The following is a 6,000-nucleotide window of genomic DNA, read 5'->3' as shown; positions in this document are numbered from 1 at the left end:
CATCTTAGAGCGACAGCAATGTGGAAACAGTCGGTGGTTGTATTTGATTAACGTTTTATAAAAAAATTACACAAAGGGATTTACACAAAGGCATGTAACAACAGACAAACATGTACATGGTAAGAGGTTAAATCATTTAAAAAAATGGAAGTATCAACTGCATAGTAGGAGGTTCATTTAAACTAGTCTGCGCTCAACTGGATGAAATCATTGTGGAGTGGAGGAACTTGGCAACCGTTTGGCATGAGTCTTAAAGGCTCAACAATGGCGAAAGTATCTTGAACAATCCATTGTCCATTAACAGCTATAGGTAGTATAACTCTCCGATTAATGACAGGTAGTTGAGTGTTTTTGCATACTCCGGTGCTAAACCTCCAGTCCCTCCCATCCCAGCTGAACATAATGAAAGATTGTTTGACTCTTAATAAGTGGCCTTCAAAAACCAGCACCTTTACTCATGACAGTGAGCACACACTGTACTTTTGAAAATAATGCAGCTTTGTGAAATCGTGTGCTTGCTCGGTTAGATGGAAAATGTGTATTGTCGAGATGATAGAGCTGTGTACATTGCACTAAGCTACATTTTAAAAAATGTAGTTTGTATTTAATAAGTAAGGAGTCTGGAATTGAGATGGTGCCCCTGTGTCCCAAATTCAATGCAGGTGCCATTTGGGACACCTGCCTTGTATGATGAAAGGAAGTGTACTTGACCTATTTTTCTTTCTGATAAATGAGGCATTTTAATATATATTGACTTGACCATTGTTAGATTTTTAGGTTTCGATTACATTTCTAGCGACTGCGAAATAAAGAATTTATAAATACCATTGAAATTATGGACCTTGAATTTACCAATGTGACTTGTCTTTATTTTCCACCAGATCTCTTAACAGCATTTTAGCCAAACAGTCTATTTTCTAAACTGCTTAGATACATCTCTGAAAGACTCTTAAGTATAAAAACTACCTAATACGTTTGTGTGCATTATTCTGACATTTTTTCTGATAAAAACATTTCCACATTGTCTTCATGTGAGGCCTATTATTTATCCAGAGATTTTCACAGTAGATTAAATTATGAATAGTGGTAACTGGTTTATCCAGTCTGATGGCTAGGGGTGTGGTGTGCGCATGTTAGGTAAGATGGAATCCCAGGAATTCACCTCACTTAAAGGGAACATCTCAAATTCCTATAATGATCTTGACTATAATGTAGTGCTCTTTGAGAGGGTAGAGCAGGTTGCTGGATGCTCCATAAGCAGTCCATCAGGTATTTCAAATGGACTTGTCTTGGATAAGTTATTTAGTCCCAGTGTTTCACAGTTTGAACTATGCTTTTTTTTCTGGGAATGCATTCAAACTTAGATTTAGCGTTTTTATATTTGAATATACAATTGATTATTACAGATCTGAAGTACGTCATGCACATTATTATGCCCCTCAAGGACATGAAGAATTTGTATTTTGTTTGATTTGACAGACAGCGACTGGTTTCATTTTCACTCATTCAAACAGTATATGCATTTTCAACACAAAATGTAACACTCAATTTGGTCTAGGGACAAATACTAAACTTTCAATTTGCAATGAATGCAAGGTTACAGTGAGTGAACCACATCCTGGTACATGCCAATGGCGACAGCTAGACTTACTGGGGTCCGATAACAAATAGTATATTACAGACAAAAGACTTTACAATTCACAAACATTTAAAAGCATTAACCTGCGTGTGTGTACATACACACAAAAAGTAGGTCACATGGGGGAGAGGCGTTGTGCCATGAGGTGTTGCTTTGTTTTTTAAACCAGGTTTGCTGTTCACTTGCGCTATATGAGATGGAAGGGAGTTCCACATGGCTCTGTATAATACTGTACATTTCCTTGAATTTGTTCTGGACCTGGGGACTGTGAAAAGACCACTGGTGGCATGTCTGGTGGGGTAAGTGTGTGTTTCAGTGCTGTGTGTAAGTTGACTATGCACACAATTTGGAATTTAACATTGTTTCTTATACAAGATGTGATACAGTCAGTCTTTCCTCAACTCTTAGCCAAGAGAGACTGACATGCATAGTATCGATATTAGCCCTCTGACTACAATGAAGACCAAAAACAGGCCACTCTGTTCTGGGCAAGCTGCAGCTAGGTCCTTCTTTGCAGCACTTCACCATATGAATGGACACTTATCCAAAGAAATGTAACATTTAAACTAGAGCCTGCAGGACTTGGAGTGGAGTGTGGTGTAAAAAGAAAGTTATTAAAAATTATTTCTTTATCACAGATAGACCTCCCCATCTTCACAACCATTGAATCAATATGTTTTGACCAGGTAACACCAAGTAATTTAGTTTCCTGAACTTGCTCAACTGCCACACCATTTATTACCAGATTTAGCTGTGGTCTAGAATTTAGGGGATGATTTGTACCAAATACAATGCTCTTAGGTTTAGAGATGTTCAACACCAGTTTATTACTGGCCACCCTTTCTAAAACTCACTGCAACTCTTTGTTAAGGTTTTCAATGATTTCACTAGCTGTGGTTGCTGATGCGTATAGGGTTGAATCATCAGCATGCATGGACACACAGGCTTTGTTTAATGCCAGTTGCAGGTCATTGGTAAAAATAGAAAAGAGTAAAGGGCAAAGTCAACTGCACTGCGGAACATTAGAAAAGCTTCCATTAAGGAAAACCTTCTGTATTCTATTAGATAGATAGCTCTGAATCAATGATATGGCAGAGGTTGAAAAGCCAGAACACATACGTTTTTTTCAACAACAGGTTATAGTCAATAATATCAAAGGCTGCACTGAAATCAAATCCAATCAATCAATCAAATGTTTTTATAAAGCCCTTTTTACAAACAGCAAGCAATTGAGATGTAGAAGCACGGTGGCTAGGAAAAACTCCCTAGAAAGGCCAGAACCTAGGAAGAAACCTAGAGAAGAACCAGGTTCTGAGGTATGGCCAGTCCTCGTCTGGCTGAGCCGGGTGGAGATTATAACAGTACGTGACCAAGATGTTCAAACGTTCATAGATGACCAGCAGGGTCAGATAATAATAATCACAGTGGCTGTAGAGGGTGCAACAGGTCAGCACCTGCGGAGTAAATGTCAGTTGGCTTTTCATAGCCAATCATTCAGAGAAAGCAGGTCTGGAACAAGGTAGCACGTCCGGTGAACAGGTCAGGGTTCCATAGCTGCAGACAGAACAGTTGAAACTGGAGCAGCAGCACGACCAGGTGGACTGGGATGCAAGGAGTAGTCCTGAGGCATGGTCCTAGGGCTTAGGTCCTCTGAGAGAAAGAGAAAGAATGAGAGAGAGAGAAGGAGAAAGAAAGAGAGAGAGAGAGAGAGAAATAGAGGGAGCATATCTAAATTCACACAGGACACCGGATAAGACAGGAGAAATACTCCAGATATAATTAACTGACTGTTAGGAATATTATGATTAAATGACTGAACAATATTCTCATTTTAAATGAAACTGTAACTAAGTAAACTTATACTCTGTTTTATTATATCTGATTAACAATATGAGTTCATAAGAAGGGATTGTGTGACATGGACAAGGAGTAATTAAAGTTAATGAACACCATTCCAACTAGGCAGAAAGGAATGAGTTGTGGATTAAGTAAGCAGATAAGGTAGTTAACCTATGGTTGAACCGACGAAACTGAGCTCTGGGGTGTTTTAGATAAGACAGTGAGTGCATTCCTAGGTTTTCTGAGGGCGACAGAGAAGGTGACAGAATCGAACCGGCATTGCTTTTCCCAGTCTACAGGACGATGGTAAATAGTCTTTATTCTCGAATTTGGGAGGAATTATTTAAGGTATTGTTGATTGAATGTTCTAAAGGAGCTTGGAATTAACCAATGATAGGTGCTTGGATATTCTGAACAAATCCACTAGGTTTCTACTTTGTGTTTTAACCAAGATCGATAGGAAGGAAGGAATACAGGTCTGAAATGACCTGTGGTATGGTGCACTACCGTAAATAAAATAGAACTTAATAAATCCTGGTTTTGCAAGCCGAAGGGTTATTAAGGGTACGTTTTGTTAGGGCGGTCGATCTGTACAAATAGGATAGCCATTAATTCAAAAGACATACCTAAATAAAGTTTTAACCGAAGTAGTCTATCTGTATATGGGAAGTAGTCTGACTATGAAAAGTAGCAGATAGATATATTAAAATAGGTGAGGATAAATTAGGCTTGGTGAGAAGGCAGGGTAATTCTAGGCAAACGTAATAACTGAACCTATTCAATACTGAAGTAAATAATATCCAAAGGAGGTGGAGAGGGAAACCTATTCTAGAGAAGTGAGATATGAGATATTAACGTTGACAGTCCCAAGGAACAATAGTTTATAATGAGCTTATAATTGTATACGGGTGAAATTTAATGTCCGATCAAAAGTCAAATCTATAGACGAAGTTTCCAGAAAGGTGAAATAAATATAGAAACCCATACAAATTGATTATCATTAAAGAGACACACACATAGTCAGACAGGAGAGCAACTAAAGTAACTGTGTAACAGTAAATACACACACATAGAAGGTAAAAAGTAGAAAGGCATAGATAAGTGATTAAATACCATAGCTACTAGTAACGGTAAGGATTTATCTAACATGGGTAGTAAATCCTCAAAGGAGGTTCCGGAACTAATGGGAGACGACCGATATATGGAACAGAGAGACCAAAGTAACATTGATTTGCAGAGAATCTTAGACATTTACATAGCAGTGGTGAGCATAGCTGCCTTCCAAGCTGGAGTCCAGGGTTTGGTTCCCAGCCAAGGCGTTAACTATAATAATCTGAGTTTTTGATTGGAATTAAACTGTTTGTTAGTATTGCCTAGAAAGTTATAGTCATTAGTGTTTGTATAAGATATAAACTGAACGTTTTAATAGCTTGTTTAGTTCAAATTGATAGAAGGGATAAATTGAACGTTTTAATAGATTGTTTAGGTTAAATTGATAGACTAATTCATGGAACTAAAAATAATAACGAAGCGAATTTTGATGCAAGACGATGTCTGTTCACTAAATGATCTGTTTGAATAATGTATTGGGAATAGAGTCGTAATTAAAAATGCTGAATCAAAGACGAGACAGTTACTTAAATCTAACGAATTCTAAATAATAATGAAGAGACAATTACGATAGATTTGTTCCCATCGAAATGTTCTTAGAAATTTAGCGAATTGGGAGATGAGAGATGTTGATTGATGTTGTAAGTTCTAATTCAATATTCAACAGATGTTATAAATTAGGTACTACTGTCACGAATCCCGCTTCCCGAGTCTGTGTTTGCCTGTGTTTCTGTCCTGGAGTGTGTTTCCGGTGTCCTGGAACGCACCCTGTCTGGTTGCCGGGCGAATTAGCTTGTTGGGAGATCGATGTTCACCCGCACCTGTATCCCATCAGTAATCTGCACACCTGTCCTGATCATCACCTCTCCCCTTCAAAAGCTCTGACATGACATCCATTCCCTGCCGGATCGTTAGCCATGAACATTACTCACCCGGATCATTTACCCCATTCCCGCCTGGTCGTCGGAGGATTCCGCTACCCCATTGGATCCACCTATTTACTCCCATCAACTCACCACCGCTGCCCGCTACGCCACCTGGATATATCTACCCATTCACATTCACTTGTAAATAAATACTCACCTTCTTCCTACTCTCCTTGTCCTGGTCTGCTTCTGGGTTCGATTTTGAAAGAACGTGACAACTACTGAGTGGTGAAGTGTAAGTGGTCAAGAGTAAATGGTCAAGTATGATCAGTCAGGTGTGAGTGGTCAAGTGATAGTGATCAGCCAAGGTGTGAGTGCTTACCTTCATGCGGCTGTAGACGCTGCTGACCGGGGTGATCTTGAGGCCGTGGTGAGCCCCGATGCTTCCACACAGCCCACAGATGACCATCTTGTCCTCCTCACAGTAGAGGATCAGGGGGTTTTCGTGCTTGGGGTATGTCTCTGGCTGAGCCCTCTTTTGCCCAC

The sequence above is a fragment of the Oncorhynchus nerka genome, linkage group LG23, assembly GCF_034236695.1.
Source record: "Oncorhynchus nerka isolate Pitt River linkage group LG23, Oner_Uvic_2.0, whole genome shotgun sequence".
NCBI classification, from domain to species: domain Eukaryota; kingdom Metazoa; phylum Chordata; class Actinopteri; order Salmoniformes; family Salmonidae; genus Oncorhynchus; species Oncorhynchus nerka.
This window is presented reverse-complemented; position numbering follows the sequence as displayed.